The sequence below is a fragment of the Miniopterus schreibersii genome (genome assembly GCF_964146895.1).
Source record: "Miniopterus schreibersii genome assembly, chromosome: 11".
In the NCBI taxonomy this organism is placed as follows: domain Eukaryota; kingdom Metazoa; phylum Chordata; class Mammalia; order Chiroptera; family Miniopteridae; genus Miniopterus; species Miniopterus schreibersii.
Window position 1 is genome coordinate 17812669 of NC_138111.1, and position 20609 is coordinate 17833277.

The following is a 20609-nucleotide window of genomic DNA, read 5'->3' on the forward strand; positions in this document are numbered from 1 at the left end:
GTCGTGAAACTCTGAGAACAGCACAAGGCAGGAACGTCTGAGGGGACAGAGGAGCATCTGTCCTTTCAAACACGTCGATGTTCCTGTTAAACAGTTTCTCTGGGATTGACAGAGGGGACAGTGAGCAGGGAAATTGTTAAAAATCCCACAGTTAGTGCAGGTTTGAGGTTGGGAGAGAAAACTTGTGACAGCTTGTAAAAAATGTCTGAATTAACTGCCATCTCAGAAATAATGAAGATAAAATTTGCTTTGCCATTGCCTGTGGGGTGAGCCTACTGTGGGTTAGGCCCAGAACTGGAGCTTCATATGCGTGTCTCTCTCTTACTCCTCACAATAAAGTCACAAGGGACCTGATGCTATTCTGCTTTTATAGGTGAAAAATAAAAGGGTTCAGAGTGGTTGTGAAACTTGATGCAGGTCCCAAAGCTAGTAAGTGGTTCATACAGAATTCAAACCCAGGCCTTTGGAACTCTGAAGCCCATGCTCTAGGTTTTCAGATGTGGCCAATGTGATTAATTAGAAACTCTCAGAAACCCATCCTGAATTGCAAACTGGTTTAGACAAAGAGACTTGGTTTATAGAATTCCAGGATTAAGTGACAGGCCACTGGAGGGACAGGGAGAGCATTGGAATCCCAGAGCACCTGCACCCAGATGCCCGATTGCTGCCAGCAGCCCCTCGCCTTCCATCCCTGGGCTCCTCTCGAGTCACCTTCATTTTCTCTCTTGCACTGTATCTTTCCACCACACAACAGAACACCTGGCTGCCGGGTTACCCTGTACCTCACATCCCTCAGCTCCCACCAAGGGATCGGACTCACTTCAGTTCCAGTTGGACAATCCCAGGGCAGGAACCCAGCTGGCCAGCCTGGGTCCAGGTATCCTCTCTGCACCAATCCACTCTGGCCATGGAGATGGGTCATCTGAGAACAAGGCAGGTCCTGGTTTGGAGGAGAATAGAGTGTCTGAAAAATAAAATGGTCAAAGGGAAAAGAAAGCAGAGAAGACACTCAGGGAGATATTCCTGTTAGCTGTAAACATCTGGAGGAGAGTAATGAGGAGGAGGTGCTCTGGGTCACTATGGGACCCATGGCTACAAATTTCCAGGAAACAAGCTTCAGGCTCAGATCCAGCATCCACCGAGCACTCCCCATGTGCCAGCTATTAAGTCCCTTCACGTATATCATCTGTTAATCCTCACAGCAAGTATGTCAGGTAAATTTTATTGCTACTATTTTACATGTGAGAAACAGACCAAGATAAGTAAATAAATTGATGAGTGGCAGGGATATAATCCAAGTGTTCTGTCCCTGCTCTTCCCACAGCCTCATTCTGCGTCTTCACAGACAACTCCCTAATAGTCATTTCTGCTCAAAGAGGGGTGGGATTTTCCAGGAGTGAGGGGATGCCCGGGCCTAAAGGTATCCCTGCAAAGGTCAAATGGCCTTCTTTCCAGGACTTGATGAGGATGCATTTTAAAATAAGAGAGATATGGTTGGACTAGAAAGCCCCTAATATCCGGCTCCACTTTGAATCAATAAATTCTTCAAGCTTTTACAAATTAAAAAATTTATTGCTGATTTTAGAGAGAGAGGGAGAGAGGGAGGAAGGGAGAAGAGAGAGAAAGGCATTGATTTGTTGTTCCACTTATGTGTGCATTCACTGGTTGCTTCTTATATGTGCCCTGACTGGAGATTGAACCCACAACCTTGGCATATCGGGCCAACGCCCTAACCAACTGAGCTCCCGACCAGGGCCTACAGATTCTTTTTAAAACTGTACTTCCAGCCCAGCTGGTGTGACTCAGTGGTTGAGCATAGACCCATGAACCAAGAGGTCATTGGTTTGATTCCCAGTCAGGGCACATGCCCAGGTTGTGGGCTGGGGGCATGCAGGAGGCAGCCCTAAATGTCCTCTGTGCTCTACTTATTCATCCCTTCCCACCTTACATGTGTTTTTTTACACAGCTTACATCTCAATGTATATGTATATAATTTCCTTAACATGATTGTATCATGAGCATTTCCCCATATCATTAAAAAGTCTTTCATAAACCTCATATTTCTAAGTCATATACCATAATGTACCATGATAATTTTTCCATTTCCCTATTTAGGTTATTTATTTTATGCTATCGTAAATGTCACTGCTATGATTATCATAATTCATAAACCTTAGTCCAAATTTCTAATTATTTCCTTAGGTCCTTCAAAATTTTGACGCTCAAGTAATGCCCAGTATATTATATACACTAGAGGGAGCTTGAGAGTTTTCGGTAACAATCGTTTTCTGTGCCTTGGTAAGGAATGGAAATAACCTGCCAAGACTGGCAGAAATATTAAAGGCATTTGGGCTTCCCTTCACCACTGGGCAAGCTGCACCTGATCTCATAATAGAACAATGTGGATATTTTCTTCCCAGGCCTTGTCCCTTGTTGAGTCAGGGGCAGAGCTCAGGTGCTTATTTGGGCTGACGACAAGTGTGGTCAGGGATCTTTAGATCTGTGGATGACCAACGGCTGACCGCAGAGGCCACACTGAGTCTGTGAAGAAAGGCCCCGGGAGAGGGCTCTGAGAGCCCAGGTCCAGCCCCAGGGAACCACAGGCCCAGAGCCACAGGCCAGCTCTCGCTGTGGAACCCGTTGTGCAACTTCTCTGCAGCTGCCGTGGCTGCACTTGAAAGACTGTGGTGGGTAACTGTCCTCAGGTCACCAGCAAACGTGTGACCAGGGCTCCTGGGCTGACTCAGAGAAGGTGGGGCTGGGGGCCTGAGCTCTTAAGCCTTTGGAGCCTCCCCTGAGGCCCCTCCTAACTTTCTTGTATGGCCCTTAGAGCACAGGATTCTGACAGAGGAGAGCCTGGCCAGAGCCCACGCAGCCGATAGGGGTTGGGCAAGTGCAGCTGACCTGAGAATATGGAGTGACGCAGTATCAGCCCTACCAACCCCCAGGATTAAGGTGGCACCCTCTGTTACCCTTGGACCAAGGACTTTGCCTCTTCTTCCCCAGGTTCCATCTTCCCAGCGATCAGCCCCACCTGGTTCACCATGCTTGACTTGCTCGTTTGTGCAGGGGATAAACTAAGGCCCTCTTTCCTTAAAATGATAAACATAGGAAAAGCTTTGACTATACGCCAGAGTACTCACAGGACCTAGGAAGGCAGTGGGGTTCCCATAGTTGGCAGAAATAGTAAGCTTTGGGAAAGGTGGCTCTAGCTCTGGCCAGGCTAAAGGACCTGTACTTTTTTTTTTTTTAGAGAGCCGGAGGGGGAGGGGGTGCGGGGGGTGCGGGAGAGAGAAACATCGATCAGTTGCCTCCTGCACACGCTCCGACCAGGGATCAAACCCAAAACCTAGGTATGTGCCCTGACTGGGGAATCGAACCGGTGACCTTTCGGTGCACAGGGTGACACTCAACCAACTGAGCCACATCAGCCAGGGCAGGGCCTGTACTTTTAAATGCTAAAAGCAACGCAGGTAGAGTTAAGGTAATTTTTTCCCTTAACCACTGTGGTTCTCAGTCTTAACTGCATACAGTCACCTGGGGAGTTTTTTTTAAATCTCTATTCCCAGAGCAATCACATCACAATCTCTGGGGATGAGACCCATTCATCAGTGGTTCCTTAAGGTCTCCAGGTGATTCCAAAGTGTAGCCGAGACTGAGAGCCACTGGCCTTAAAGAGATAATGAAGAAAGGCTAAGGCTTTAATGGATTGATGACCGTATAAATTTAATAGCCATATTTCCAGTCTGTACTTAGGTGTTTTATTTCTTTAAATCTTGCTTTATAATGCATTCTGGCTTTCATTGGCAAAGCCAATTAGAGATCTATAAACAAGTTATAATTGTAATAATTAAATTTAATGAGGGGAAAAAACTATGTCACTGTGCTGTGAGTTTTCCCGGTCTGAGGAAAACTTCATTAACTGGTACACCCAAGGTCATCTTTTTTCATGGAGCAGGCAGATAGATGGCCTGGAAGAATGAGAGGAAAGGTTCATTAAAGCAAAAACCTAAAGACAGCAGGTTGAGAACCTAAGGGGACGTCAGATGTGCACCCAACCAGAGAACTGTGCATTTTAGGTCCAGTAGTGTAGGCTACTGGGCCCGGAGAGTGGCTCAAGGTCAAGACCTGACCTGGGTGGATTCCCAGCATTCAGAAACCCCTTGAACAGGACTGTGGTTTGCATTGCAGGCAGGAAATTCAAGACTCATTGAATCCCAGAGCCTCAAAATTCAGCCCTCTGTTTTCTGCATTCTCTTTCTTCAATCTCAGCCAACCTCCCTTTGGGTCTTTTAAGGAGTAGTGTGGGGTCCAAAAAGAGTTGAGATCTTGGGGTCAAACCGCTGTGAGTTCGCAGCCTGGCTCCATCGATTACTGGCTGAGTGACAGTCAGGAGCTCTTGAACCTGTCAAGGTTCCATTTCTCATCTATGAACTTAGCAGGTGATCTCAGAATGAGGTGCTGCTATGTCAACCCTGCGTGCCCCATAGACTAAGATGGGATCTTCTGTCCCCCTTGGATTAAGGACTTTGCCTCTTCCACCTGGGTTCATCTTCCCAGGATTGGCCCCTCCTGGCCAGCTACATTTGACTTGCCCATTTGTGCAGGAGATAAATAAAATCAGTAAAATCTTTAGGCCTCAGAAAAGGGGGTTCCTACTCTGGTCCCCCTAATCTATAGGGTCCTGGTCTACATTCTTTGCCTCTGTTTCTCTCTGCTGGGTGAGGGGGTCATGAGGGAAAGGGACCTGCCCCCTTAGAGCGCATGATCCCCATGTAGGCCACATTGCACAGGCCAAGACCCTGAAATTCTTTGTCCAAATGGGCCTAAACCCACTCTGGGGTCAGTGGGGGCTCCTCCCAGATTCATCCTCCTGAAGAAGTATGACACCGCCTGTCTGAGGTCTGCTGGGGGCCCAGGGCAGCTGTTGGGGAGGGGATGACATGGACAGAGGTGGACAGAGCAGGGACATCTGGTTTCCACACAGGCATGTCCTCCTGGTGGCTTAGGAGAGTCAAGGTTGAGAAGAGGAGAGTCCATTCTCCCTGCATTTGCCACATTTCGGCTCTGATGAGCCTAAAATTTCTAAATTTGAACTTGGCCTCCCAGCTCATTATGAAGGTCAGCACAGACTTTATTTACTATCTCCTTAGCTTGGTTTTTAACTTTAAAACAATAAAGCATAAAGTATGTGGAATGTGGACCTCCATTGTACTTTTTTTCCTGGCCCTGCGTATGTTACAGGCAGGCCTGGGGAAAACAATACTATTGTTTATGTTGTTGTGAGAATTAAATGCCAAAAAATATGTAAGTGCATAGTAGGTGCTTGGTAGGAATTACTCTCTTTTCCTTCAAGCTCTTCAGTGTCACTCAAAACATGGAGTTGCAGCAAAGAATCCTACTCTAGGGAAAACCACCACCTTCCTTTCTCCTGGCCTAGGGGGCAGCCTCACGCTGTATTGACTTGGCTGATGTGCCCTCAGGCCTTTTCACTGGGAGGCTGATCCAAGTTTGAGAGCTGAGCCCAGATCCTTCAGTTAACTGTGGCTAAAAAAAAAGAAAAAGAAAAAGAAAGAAAAGGCTCATATGCCAACCAGGAAGGCTGCAGGCCCTTTCTGAGGTGGCTCTGGAGCAGGGCAGCCTTGTGGTGAGGTCGACTTCAGGAACTGGGTCTCCCTCACAAAGACCTCACGTGTCCTGGGATCTGGCCAGAGAGGGATTTCTGGGTGTGGGAGGCCGCCCTTGGTCCTCCCTCTTGAGGGTATTTATCTGGCGGTGTCAGGGGAGGGTCTCAATCAGCTTTCCAGACGTGTCCTTCCAGGCTTGTGGTCTCCGCTGCCTGGTCAGCGCCAGGGCGGGGGTCCTGAGTCGATGCAGCTGGTCCTGCTGTCGGCCACGGAGCCTCCCCACCTGACCTTGCTGCTTTTCTGGGCCTGGGCTGACACACAGCTGAGGCCTTGATGCCATCCCTAGGGGTTAATGCTCAGGAGAGTGATTGTGCAGGGGCCCGATGGGAGTCGCATGAGGCCATTCTTCAGCCCCTTGTTCCACCTTCAAGGGGTCTCCACATGACTAGGGACACGCCAGGGGAGGAAAGGTCAGGGGAGGGTCCAAACTGCATGACCAGCCATATGAAAGGTCAGGGGGTCTAATCTGAATGACGAGGGATATCCTAGGGGAGGAAAGGTTTTTCTGGGGGGCGAGGTCCTTGTTTTCCCATTGCTAGGCTCCCAGGGATTTCTACCCTGGTGACCTTCTGTACCTGGCCCATGTCTGTCTTGCTCTGCTCATGTCTGTCTAACTGCCTACCACACTTTGGGGACTCTAAGAGCTGTCTGCAGAGGTACTTGGGCTCAAGCTCAGGAAGGGTACCTGGAAAACCCTGAGTGCTCCCTCAAGGGCCAGGGAGGGGGGAGAGGAGAAGGGGAGCTGACTGATCTGCAAATGGCAGTTTAGGGCTCAGAGAAGCCAGACTTCCCAGATAAGTGGGAACCAGCAGAACTGGTTCGCTCTGCTGTATCTCAGATTTGCTGTGGTGTATCTACTTTGTACTTTGAAAGTACCAATGTATTGTTTGCATTTTAAATAGTTAGTAGGAGTATGCAAAGCCGGCAGAAAGTAGGGCTGGGTAAAGGAGGGCGCAGCAGGCTGAGGAAAACAGTATTCGCAGAGCTGGAGGCATGGAGAGGGGATGTGTGGAAGGAGGTGATGTGTGAAAGATGAAACCCAGTGGCAGGGGCCACCAGGAGGCTGGAAAGGTCTTTGGACTGTATGGAAATGGCCTTGAAGCATTCTGATGTTGCTTCTTATTAGAATACTCTCATTTCTTATAAACTTTAGAAATTTTTTCATATTTATTATTACATGTCAAGGAATGTTTGACCTATATATTGAATGGCCCTCTTGCTGGTTGAGTTTTAAATCTATCTACCTATGTACCTATCTCTCATCTATATATCTTTAATTTTTAATTACCAGAAACAAAAATTTATTTAGAAACAAGGGAAATTTATTTTTCAACCACAGGGAAGTTCAACTGGCAAGTCTGGTGTCTCACTCAGTTCTAGGAAACAGATCTGTGAAAATCACTGTTAGGAAAACATTCCTGGAACCTCAAGATGTCAAGAACAAATACATTTTACAAACATTTTCAATGTATTCAAATGCTAAAGAGGGCTGTAACTAAGAAAAAAAGATCTATTTGGTCATCCAGAGTAGCATTATGCTTCTGAAAGATCCAGAAATGTGGGCTCCCACTGAGGTAAAGTATAAAAGCCTTTAGATTTGTATTTTGCCAAATTCTATCTGAAGGGCCTGGGGGTCAGAGATGCAGTAAATTTGCCTCATACCTGCCACTCACCCACCCCCACCCACACTTTAACTCCCTATTGCCCCTCAAGTTAAACCCAGGATGGCTAATTTTGATGATAAGTCACTACTAGTTCTCTGTACCTATTGTTGGTATAAATGCAACATTGTTTATTTGCCAATTCCCCTAGAGGCAAAGATCTAATTAATCTATTAAGGCTTCTCTTGGAAAGAAGTCAAACCTTTCAGATGGGAACCTGGGTCGATACCATCAGAGTGTTTTGCAATGGGGTTGGTGGGATTGCTCCAGACAGATGGGATGGCTGCTCAGCACATTCTGAGGTTCAGGCAAGCTGGGAGGAGCGGCTGGGAATGAGGAAGAGGGAGCAGCTCTGCTGGGGGATGTCAAGCAGGAGGGGCCTGCAGCATCCACCAGACCAATACCCAAAGCCCTCTGCAGTGGAACAGCAGGGCCTGTGTCCCCAGAACTGGAATTAAACTAAAGGAAGACACAGCTGGAAGTGGGGGTTCAGGCACCCCCATAGCATGTCCCTGTAATCTTATAAACAATGTACTTGAGGATGAGGGTCAGCCCTGCTGAGTGAAGCTCCCCTGGGGGTTTCCTGATGGGCATGGCCACTTGAGGTGAGGGCCTTAACGTGACCCCCCCCCCCCAACATGCAAGGCCTCCCAGGGCATCCTGGTACTGGTAGTTGGCCTGGTGGGAATGGGAAGTTTGGTTTAACTTATTTTTAAGCTACTACCTTTCATATTTTCCCTAAACTTTAATGGCATTTGAACCCTGGACGAATCTCCCCTTTCTTTTTAATTTTTTTCTTTTGTTTGTTTTATTTTATTTATTTATCTCCCCTTGCAAGCTTCTCTCCCTTATAGGGACACAGAAATAAGTTGCTGGTTCATTGAAATGACTACTACGGCTGCATTTCTAGAAGAAAAAGGAAAGGAGGAGCCAATGAACCCTCCCTCTCTGCAAAGTGAGAGAAAACCTGGGAACCCTCCATCCAGGAAACCTCAGAGTGGTGACATCCCTCCTCAGAGGACCTTCATTACATGGTTTTGGCTGTCCACTGGCTTTGTGACATCTGTCCCCACAGGGTAGGCACGGTGTGACCAACATTTGGCCAGGGGGAAGCGGGAAGAGAACATGGCTTACTCTACAGACCTACCTGACGGAACTTTCTGGAACAATGGAAACCGTCAACATCTGCACTGATACCGCAGCTGCTAGACACATGTGGCTGTTGCACACGTGAACGTGGCTAGTGCCTCTGAGGAACTGGATTCTTTCATTCAGCTCTTATTGTTCATTTCATTTTTGTTCCATTGAAATTAACTTAATTTGGGGTTTTTGCTGGGTTGTTTTAATCATTTTTTTATTTTATTGATTTGAGAGAGAGAGAAAGAGAGAGAGAAGAACATCAATTTGTTGTCCCACTTACTTATGCATTCATTAGTGGATTCTTATATGTGTCCTGACCGGGAATCAAACCCGCAACCTTGGCGTAGCGGGATGATGCTCTAACCACGGAGCTACCCGGCCAGGGCCTTCACTTACATTTGAATGGTCACGTATGGTTAGTGGCTCTCACACTAGGCAGCACCGCAAGGAGTTGGGCGACCTTGAGATGCTGAGGGAGGAGGGCCGCCCCGAGCCCCCTGGTCTCCGCTTTTCCTCGCTTCCCTGGAAGTTCAGCTCCTCCCTGTTCATCTGTCTCCGGCAGCCCCATTGCCAGGCCTCTCCTCAGTTAACCCTCCCGCACTGGCCGAACCTCAGCCAGAAGCAACATTACACTCTCCGCTTTGAAAAGAGTGAGCATGGCTTTCTCCGAGCAGGAGGCTGGCAAGGACAGCTGAAGCTGAGCGTGATACTCCAAACTGCTAATTTGCTCGAATCATTTGGGAAAGTGCTACCTAAAAACCCTGACGTGAGGGAAAGCGACATATCTGAAATTTATGAGAGGCCAAAACCCATGCTACTGGAGGTTAGCTTTGCTAATTGTCTCAGTGGTTGTTTATTAAATGGCTATGGAATATTTCTTTCTCTCTGTCAGAGCACTTGGCCCAGAAAGGAGGCTCATTGGCTGAGATTTTCTGCTCTGACTCAATCCAAGGAGTCAGCCTGATTTCTTGTCAACTGGAAATTTGGAATCACGGAGTCTACTTTTCCCCAAATAATCTGCAGGATGTTTTCGTGATTGCCTCTGCAACCCAGGCAAAGCATCCCATGCTAGGGAGAGAGAGGCTGGTAGGCACAGGGAACTGCATTTTGTACGATTCTGCTCACCCACCTACAGTTGGTTGAATCAGGGCTGGGCACTGACCACAGAGTAGCCAGTTTCCTAGGCTGGCCTACGACCTGGCACAAAAGAGTGTTTTCCAACTGGATTCCATCTCTCTGGACTCTAAACCAGAGGCAGAGAGGATCCGACACTAGAAATGGCAGGTGGGGGATGCGAGGGGAGGAGCCAAGTCTAATAACTGAGGTGAGGAGCTCTTGGCCAGAGCCTGATTTTGCACAAATGGGGTAGAGCTTGGAATCTGTTTTTTAAATTCCTCAGGCAATTCAAATGCACTGATACCGATTTTGTTTCCATTCCATAGGTACTTAGTCACCTCCAATAGGACAATTCTACTTCAAGTCACACCTCCCGTTTAACACTTTCACATAGGAGACAGCCAATGTTTTGCTATTGTTGATAGTACTTCAGGTGTAAGGCTCTCTGTTTATATTTCCTTAGGATAGATGGCTGGTAGTGGGATTACTAGCCAAAGAGATAGTTATCTTTGTGGTTCTTGCCGCATATTGCCTTCCAATAGGTTGTGTAAATCTATAGTGTCATTGGTTAACTGGGTATGTCAGTTTCACCACAACCTTGCCAGCATTGGGATTCCCACTTTCCATTTCTCTCCTAAGCTCCCCTCTTTAAAGTAATGTCTAAAAGTACCTCAAGTCTACTTTAATTTGTATTATCTTTTACTATAGTTAAGATAATCATTGAGATAGTTTCTCATTGGTGTGTTTACTATTTGTGTTTTCTCTTCTCCTTGAGTTTCCAAAAGTAATGTCTTCTGGTCACCCCTTCTCCTACTAGTAAACCTTTCCCCCCTATATTTTCAAAAAACACAACATAAGCCCTGGCAGGTGTGGCTCAGTTGGTTAGAGCATCGTCCCCATGGAAAGGTGGTTGGTTTCATTCCTGGTTAGGGCACATATCTAGTTTGCATGTTCGAGCCCCGGGAGGCAACCTATTAATGTCCCCCCACCCCTCACTTCCTCTCTTAATTTTTAAAAATTTTTTTAAAAGTAAAAAAAAATTTAAACCCACAATATAGCTTTCAACATTTCCGGAGGCAGCATCTTAAAAATTCCCCACTGGTCAGAAAATCAGCCTTTTTCCATTTTAGTTCAACCTCTACTGTAGTGTTTCCCAGCAGTATTTTGCATGCAACAACTGACGCGCAGGCTGTCCAGTAACCATGACACTTTGATATGTAGCCACAGTGTTCAATGGTCATGAAAAAATAAGAAAACTGGATTAAACAAGATTAAACCAATTTTTTAACTGCAGAACTTCTCAGAGCCTTCAACATGCCTTTGACAAATGCTCAGTGAACCTCTAAGAGGAAAACGTCCAAGGTAATTTTTCCAAATCTGTTTTGCCTGCTGTAGAATCCTTGTAGGCTGAAGCATACTGAAGGAATGGTGTGCTGGAGAAGGTACTTTGAGAACCCTGCCCTGGCAGAGGCCACACCCACACTAAATTCAGTATGCATTCAGCATACAATATTCAGTATATTAGAGCAGGGAAAAACACAAAGCATCCCAGTTACTCCCCTTCAGACACTGACGCACAGTGACAAAGCACAGGCATGCCTTAAGAAATGCTTTAAATAATATAGCTGAAAAGTCAATAAGGATGTGGGAAAGCTATTTTAGAGTGTGAAAAGGAAAGATACAACATGGTATGTGCAAAAAGATCCCATTTTTGTTTAGAAAAAAATATATTTTATTGATTGTTTGTCACCTCCAATTCCCACCACCACTAGAATATCAGTTTTTGAGGGCAAGGATACCAGATCATACAGACCATTCTAAATTTGCTTAAAATTTTAGGATATGTATATATGGATAGACTATTGTGTTTGTTGATTATACTGTCATGTGATGCTTTACATTTTATTTTAAAATCTGTTTCTATTACACATTTTTGTTTTATTTACAGAATAGTTTAATAATAAAATTACATTATATATGAAAACATAGAGATATATATGGGAAAATAGAGAAAAATGTTTAAAAAGACATATCAAAATGACATCTGGCTGGTTTTCCTTTGAATGGTGGGATTATGTTATTCTTAAAAACATTTGTCCGTCTTTATTAGGTAATAACCTGAGAAGAATGTTTTCACAATGAGTATGTGTTAGTTTTATAATCAAGGGGAGAAACAGTTATTTTGGGGGGGACAAAAGGAGGTAATAAGGGGAAATCATATTTGAGCATCTACTGTGCCCCAGGCACTTCAACTATCTGATCATTTACTTCTCCCTATTATTATTCCCATTCCACAGATAAGGAAACTGAGGCACAAGGCACTTAACTGACTTGCCCAAAATCATAACATATGTGGTGGAGCAGAGTGTTTTAACTGTGGTAAAATATACATAACATAGAAGTTTACCAATTAACCATTTCTAAGCATACAACTCAGTGGCCTTAAGCGCATTCACAGTGTTGTACAATCATCACCCCTACCTGTTCCCAGAAATTTTTATCATCTCAAATTGCAACTCTGTTCCCATTAAACACTAATTTCCCATTCCTCCCTCCCCACCGCCTCTGGGAACCTCTGGGTTTGCCTACTGTAGGCCTCTCAGATGAGTGGAATCATACAATATTTGTCCTTTTGTGTCTGACTTATTTCACGTAGCATAATGCCTTCAAGATGTATTTGTGCTGTACCACTCCTTTTTATAGCCAAATAATATTCCATTGTATACACAGATCACATTCTGTTGATCCAGTCATCTGTTGGACATTTGGCATGTTTCCACCTAACGTGGGTGATGTTGCTATGAGCGTTATACAAGTATCTGTTTGAATCCTTGCTTTCAATTATTTGGGGGATACAGAACTAGTGTGGATTGCTGGATCATTAGGTAATTCTATATTTAACTTTTTGAGAAATTGCCAAGCTGTTTTCCACAGTATCTGCACCATTTTCCATTCCCTACCAGCAATGCACAAGGTTTCCAAATTTTCCACATCCCCATCAACATTTATTTTCTGTTTTGTTTTGTTTTATAATAGCCATTCTCACGGCTTTGATTTGCATTTCCCTAATGATAAGTGCTGTTGAGCGTCTTGCCATGTGCTTATTGGCCATTTGTAGATCTCTTTGGGAGGAATGTATTTTCCAATCCTTTGCCTCCTTTTGAATTGGATTGTTCTGTTGTCATTATTGTTGAATTTTAGGTGTCCTTTGTATGTCCTGGATATTAACCCCTTATCAGATACTATCTATGATTTACAAATATTTTTCCCCATTCTGTGGATTTTCTTTTCACTCCCTTGATCGTATCCTTGGATGACTAAAACTCTCGTTTTGATTGAATTAAATCCAATTTATCTATTCCCCCCCCCTTTTTTGGCCTATGTTCTGGTGTCATAGCCAAGAAATCAGTGTCAAAGTTGGGGATGTCCGTATAAGGCTAGCGGGTCCTATTTTTTAGGGTATGGTAAGCTAGCTAAAGCTGAGTTGGAGAATTGGGATCGATACTCGTTAGGTTTATCATTGTGACGTGGGCCAGGCCTCTGGGGCAGCCTCCTTAGATGTTGTGGGTCCCTATATAGGAACCCCTTAGTCAGAGTTCTATAGTTTTCGTTTAGGCCTTCGGTCCATTTTGAGTTAATTTTCATTGATGTGGAACACACGGGCCCGGCTTCATCCTGTAGCTGGCCCAGCACCGCCTACTGCAGACGCTGCCCCGTCCCGCTTGGGTTTGCTGGAGCGCAGTCGGGAACCAGCTGTCAGGCGCCGAGCAGGGTGCTTTCTCCGTGGCAGACTGTGTGCCCCAGTTTTCCCTAAAGCAGCCCTGCTCTCTCTCCCAACCCAGCAGGGCTGTCAGAGGCCAGGCCTGGAGCGCTCCCGACAGAGGAGGGGGGGAAGGGAGGGGGGCCTCCAGCATTGCCCCAGGGCAGCCCCTGCAGCCAGTGCCGCTCCTCCCGGGGAGCTGCGCCACACCTGACCGGCCTGGCTCCCACACTGCCCAGACCGGTTTGCAGGGTTTCTGTTCCCTGGGAGCTGGTTTCCGTCCACACTGGTCGCTCTCACTCTCTCTCTCTGGCTGTATTTCTTCTCGAATTCCCTCTCTTTCTCTCTTTCTCTCTTTTTCTCTGTTCTCTTCTCTCTCCCAGTCCCTGCCAACCCCCAGGCCAAAGGCTCTGGGCCACCAGCTTCACCTCCACTCCCAGGCCCAAAGCTTGGGGCCCCTTTCCTCCCTGGGCCCCCTGCCAGGCCAGCCAGGGTCTGATCCAGAAGGTTTTTATTTTTTTAATGGATACGAAATTATCAATAATTACACGAACAGAAATGCAAACAATTACAACTCACATTTATTAGGCACTTATCAGACATGGTTGACATACCTCCTGTTTCTTTCTCACAACAGATCTATGAGGTCACTACTGTTACTATGCCCTGGTGACAGATGAGAAATAAGGTGAGAGGGCTCAGATTCTGGGCCTGAGGTCACTCAGCAAGTAAGGGGCACAGCCAGGATTCCCAGGCCACTTCCCAGCAATGCCTCTGGACTGGACTGTCTGATGGCCACTCTCGCTTGGTGACCATGGATATTTGATGAACATCTGTGTGTGCAAGCCATTGTGTGTGTGTGTGTGTGAATGTGTGTGTGTGTGTATTAAAGAGAGCAGTTGTGAGGCAAGAGGGAGACAGAGATAGCAGCAGCAGGACATGAAGGCCCAGGGAAAAGTGACTTAACTAAGGCGGGGGGGGGGGTAGGCAGGGGTAGAGAATTAGGTATCACCGTTAATTTTCAAATTGCAGATTTTCTAGCATCCAGTGGGCACTGGCCCATCTATACTGATGGGGGAGCAGATAGCCAACAATTGAGATAACTTGCAATGAAAGTTCTGGAACACACACCCAGGACCACTCAGCAGGCACCCTTCCCTTCCTCGGGCCTGGCTCTGTTCTCTGCCTCTGTCCTCCCAGCCCCTCCTGGCTGGATTCACTGGCACTGCTCTCCCAGCAGGCTCAGGCCTGTCTGGTTCTGAACTCATCCCCCCACCAGTCTTGCAGGGGTGAAGAGCTAAACAAGATATGATTCCACCTTCAAGGAGCACTCAGTCTGGGAGGGAAGGGAGCTTATTGGCCAGAAACCCCCAACACCTGCCTCCCTTGCCCCTGCAGCCCATCCATCACCATATGTCCTTGGGTTTACCTCTTTATTACCTCTCTATTCTGCCCAATTTTTGCCCCCACTCTGGTCCAAGCTATCATCATCTACAAACTGCTAAGCACTGACAGCTCTTAGCATAGAGAGGCTGCCCAATTTATGTGGCAGAGAGGGATGCGTGTGCATATGGCATGGTAAGGGGACAGAGAAGGGAGACAACCACGTCTATCTAGAGGGGGCCAATCTGGGGTTCTGAAGTGTGAATAAGAGTTTGCAGGTGGGGCCAGGTAAAAAGACCTTTCTCTGTAGATAATAGGGAGCCAGTGAAAGATAAGGCCTCCAAGAGTGAGGGTGAGCTCTGGTTTGAAATGTCTTGTCTCCCCAGCACATGTAGACTGGCTAAAAATCTTTATGTGGGATTTGTCCAGATGTGAAACATAGCTGGCCCCAGGCCCCCTCCCAGACTCCTAGAACCTTGTCATTTTTACCAGTGTCCCTTGTCATCAGCCCTGCCGAAAGGGATTATAAATGGGGGAATGGCTCTGTTTCCTTTTGCTCTGGGGTCTGGGTAAGGGGTGGATTGGAGAGGGAGAGACTGCAGGGGAGGCCGAGGCAGTGGTCCAGGGGAATAAAGAAGTGGCTCTGGACAAGTTGGGGCTGGAGGGTTACAGACAGTGAAGGATGAGGGAGGAGGAGTTTCTGGAAATCTCTAGCTTAGACTGCTGTAATTGTCAGAGAAAGCCCTGCCCACACCAGGAAAGCCTCCTTGCTACTCCTTTCTGCTCTCCACTTTAGGACGAAATACTAATCTGATTGGTCAGATTCCAGGGCGACGGTTAGGTCGAGTTTACTTGTGCGTGGGGTCACGGAGCATTAAAAAAAATGACACGCAAGAATGTGATTCTTGCTTTCACCCACACCTAAGGACGCTTGCCCTCGCTTCTCTAGTCAGCTACTGAGCAGGAGGAAACATCCCCCAGACAAAGGAGAGCTCAGGGAGAGGGGAAGGCCCTCAGGCCTCAGGCAGGCCCTGGGCTCCTTCCCAGCTTTAGCAGGGAGCACTGGCTGCCGGGCAGGCCCTGCAAAAACAAAACAAAGCCAAGCTTGTATCTCGGACCACTTGCCCTTGATGCCCGGTTCCCTTGGGAATCTCTGGGCCGAGGGGGGAGTGTCAGGGCAGGGCAGGTCTCCAGTGACTCCCATCTTAATATCATTAAAACCCGTGCCTTTATTTCTAAGAGCTTAATCAAAAGGGAGAAGGGGCCAGGGGAGAGGGAGCTGAAGGGATGAAAGAGAGGGTGGAGCCTGGAGGGTCCGAAACTGGCTGTGGGGGAACAGAACAGGGCCCCTCCCAGTGAGTCAGGGCTGCGGGAGCTGGTGTGGCTGCAGGGAAGGGCCGGGTTTCAGTTTGGAGAGGGCACCGAGGGAGGGAAGGAGGCCCAGCCAAGCAGCTGTGGGATCCGCGGTTCCCATCCTGGCGAGCGCTGCTGCTTACCGGCCATGCCACCTGGGGCCAGCCCTACCACTCCTCCGAGCCCGGTTTCCTCAGCTGTGACCTGGGATAAGCCACTGCACAGCCGGGGTTGTCAGGCAGGGTAATTACATGTGGTCATGTCTGTGGCAGCACCTCATAAACCAGAGACCTCGGCATGGCATAAAGAAGCGTTATCCTCTCTCTTGTTCCCTTGGGAATGGAAAGCAGGTGCCTCTGAGAAGCACTTGTCAGTTCTCGGCTCCACCCGGCTTCTCTGCCCAGCCTTCCCTCCAGCTGCAGAAAATGCCATTTACTACCCCACCCCCACCCCTACCCCCACACAAATAACTCTGTGTATTTTCCCTGATACCCCTTCATCCCTTTGGTCTCTCCCTCTCCACAGGCTTCGTTTTTTCCCTCTGCATTTGGATTGGCCTCCCCAATATTAAAATAAGAACCGTGTCCCTAAACCTTTGCTTGGCTCTCTTTCCGCTTCTAACCAATGCCCTATCCCATCCTTCTTCCAGCCTTATGCTTTTACAGGATTTTGCAGTTTATAAAGCTTTGTTCCTTTTTTTGCATCAGTTACTTGTTATGTCATATCATTAATGTCATAACAAAACTTTGAGGTTAGCAGTACTCACCCATTTTACAGACGAGAAGAGTGAGTCTCAGACTAGAGTTCAGCAGAAGTTCCATGTTCTTTCTTTGGTAACTCATTGCCTCCCTTTGATGCTAAGCTTTTAAAATGAGTGGTCTGGGTCTACCATCTCCATTGTCCTGCCTGTATTTTCTTTTATCCCCATGTAATCAATGTACTCTCCTCAAGATCACCACAGCCCCTAGCTCTTCCCTAGCTAGCCCACTCCTGAGGCTCCCCCACAGGCCCCATTCCTCTCAAAACCTTCCTGGCATGATTCTGCCTCTACCCACTACCTTCCCTTTCTTCAAATTCTCACTTTCCTTGGCTAGAACTAGGACTTGAAGTCTACAACAGAGAAGGAGGTGACAGGGAGCGTTTCTTTTGTATCTGTGGCCTTGGTTTTGCCACATTAACCCAGGTGAGTCATGGGTTTCAAAAGCACCTTCCACCACCAGCAGCAGCCCAGCTGCTAAGGGCTTTACCCAAAAGAACAACTTACCTTGGTTTTGACCAACGTGGCAGAAGATGGAATTTTGCCTTGGTGGCAAATAGGATCAGAGCTGTCATACCTTGTGGCTTGACCGGGCATGGGAAAGTTAATGTCGGCAGCTTGGGACAGAATAAAAGGGGCCACTACTTGGAACTAGACCTGTCTAATAAGTGTGGAGCAGGTACCAGGGAGCTAAAGCCAGCTGTGGGTAATGAGGGTGATGTCTAGTCCTGCGTTGTCCAAGATGGTGACTGCTAAGCATAGGTAGCTATTTAAATAATTAAAATTAAATATTTAGTCTTTTAATTGCACTAGTCAATAGTCACATGTGGCTAGTGGCTGCCTTATTAGGCAGCACAGATATAGAATGCTTCCAGTCATTCCAGAAAGTTCCATTGGACAGCACTCATTTTAGACTAGTGGGTAGAAAAGACTAAAAGGTAAGCAGTTGGCTAAGGGAGAGTAAGAGACAGAAAAGCTCATCAGGAATGTCTGGTAAGAGGGGGTGACATCAGAGAGGAGGCAGGGAGGCAGCAGGGGGAGCAGTCATAAAAATGTCCCCTTCCACTCTGTGCACATCCCTGGTATAAATGTTAGGGCCTTTGCATCAGAGCCACGTGTGTTTCTCCAAAGTGGGGTGCACGTCCTTCAGGGAAGAAATGTGTCCTCAGATAGGAACCCCATGCTAGGGCTGGCATCAGGAAAGTGGGGGACACTCCTATTTCCAGATACTGATCTCTCGAGTCTAGGCAGAGGGCTGGAGAGTAGATATTTGGATCGGAGATCTAGGGATTAGACGTAGAGGAGGGGGTCAGAAACATGACCGAGAGCAGGGGAAAAGGTTAACTGAAAATATAAATTTGGGACTCAGTTGTAGTCACCACGAAGTCCTTCTGCTATTTCCACTTCTAAATCTAAAAGTTTAGGTGACTTATTAACTCTCCATTTGCTTCTGTACAATTCAGTGATGAGCATTGCTTTGCTAATTATTTGCTTGGAGAGAGTCCTTTAACCATGAATAAATGAGTGCCTATTCAAAAGGATGCTTGTGCCCTGTGCTCAGGAAATAGACCTGGAAAATCTCCATTCTAAACGGATTCACTCCTTAAACTGTAGATTCCAGAGTGTAGCTTCAGGCACGGCTGGATCCAGGTAGTCAACATGAAACTGTCGTCAGGAAAGTGATGTCTCTTTAACTCCTGGCTCCGCTTCTCTTTGTGTTGCTGTCATCCTCAGGCTTTCTCCAGGTCGTGTCAAGGTGGGCCCGCAGCAAGCAGCTCCAGGATTAACACTGCTGGTTCCCAGTATTTCCACGAGAGCTCCAGGGCTGACCTGCATTGGCCTGACGTGAGTTACTGCCCATTCTTGAGCCAGTAACAGTTCTCTGGGAAATGCGATGCTCTGAGTAGTCAGGCCTGATCACGTGCCATACCTGAAACAGCGGTGGACAGCTTCCCCTAGACCACTAGGCTTCTTTTTTATTCTTTCTTTTAAAGAATAGTTTGTTGATTTTTAGAGAGAGGAAGGGAGAGGGAGAGAAACAGAGAAACATCAATGAGAGAGAAACATCCATCGGCTCCCTCCTACATGCCCCCTATCGGGGACTGAGCCCACAACCCGAGCATGTGCCCTTGACCGGGATGGAACCAGCAACCTCCTGGTGCACAAGACAACACCCAAAAAAACTGAGCCGCATGGGCCAGGGTGACCACTAGACTTCTGAATGGGGGTGAAGCAGTTCTGCATAGTAACCCAAAGAAGGAAAACGGATGCTGGGCCGGCGGACACCACTACACGGTCTTTAACCAGTGACAGTTATTCTGAAACGAGAGCAGAAAGGTTAAGTCAACATTTTTTTTCTATTGTGGTAAAATTGGTATACAACATTATATATAGTTCAGGTGTGCATTATAATTCAATATTTGTTTACACTGCACAAGGACCATCCCTGTGCGTCTAGTTACCATCCAACACCGTACAACTGACCCTCTTCACCCAGTTTGCCTGCCTGCCCCCAGGGCCTATATTTATGGGAAGGATAGGAAGGGCTTTGTGGTACACAGTAAGGTCTCAGAAAATGTTTATGGAAGGAACAATTCACAAGAGAATAAATAGGACCGTACATTAAAGTGTAACCTTGTTCTGTGGGAAAAGAAGTCAGAATGAGGGCACACTGTTACTGAGTCCAGGAAGTGAGCCAGGAAACAAAGGATAGGGGTGAATGGCACATTTCTGAAAGGAATTCCTTAGTGACAGCAAGGGCTGTTTAATTAACATGTAAAACTACATTACTCTGGAGGAAGGGAGCATATCAGAAACTCTCTCCAAGGCTTGCTGATGCCATCAAGCTCTGGAGTAGTGATGGGAGGGACTATGGGAAAGTGCTCATGAACCTGAGGTAGTAGAGGAGCGCTGGTCGGTGTGGCTCAGCTGGTTGAGTGTCGTCCAGGCACCGAAGCATCACTGGTTCTATTCTGGTCAGGCCACAGTCAGGGCACATATCCAGGTTGCAGGTTTCATCCCTGGTTGGGGGTGTGCAAGAGGCAGCTGATCGATGTTTCTCATTGATGTCTCTCTCTCTCTCCCTTCCTCTCTCTCTAAAATCAATAAAAATATTTTTATTTTTATTAAAAAGGAAGTCCTGAGCCTCCGTTTCTCTTCAGTGTGGTGGAGAAAATAGTGCTTAAATCACTATTGTGATGACTGAAGGAGATCAGTTAGGTGACTATCTGACACAGAGGAGGTACAGGTAAGACAAAAGCAATCTGGAGTCCCCAGGTGATTCTTGAGGACTGTCAGGAGCACACGGGATATGGTGTCAGGAGACATGAGTGTGAGTCCAGGCTCCACTCCAATTTCCATCTTCCCCATCTCTAAAAGGCAACAACAATCCCTACCCCACAGGGCCATTAGGACATTGAAATGAGACCCTACCTTCACTCAACAAGCACTTATTGAATGTTTATTTCCCAGACAGCATGCTAGGTGGGGATACAATAACAACTAAGAAGTTGTCCTTAGGCTGTGCTCCTTCTGGAATATCTAGGGGATAATCTATTCCTTACCTTTTCTGGCTTCCAGGAGCGGCCCATTCCTTGGTTCTTGGATGCATCACTCTGACTCCTATTGCCATTGCCACATCACCTCTGACCCTGACCCTCCTGCCTCCCTTTTATAAGGACCCTTATGATTATATTGGGCCCACCCAGATAATCCAGGACAATCTCCCTACCTCCAACTCCTTAATTTAATCA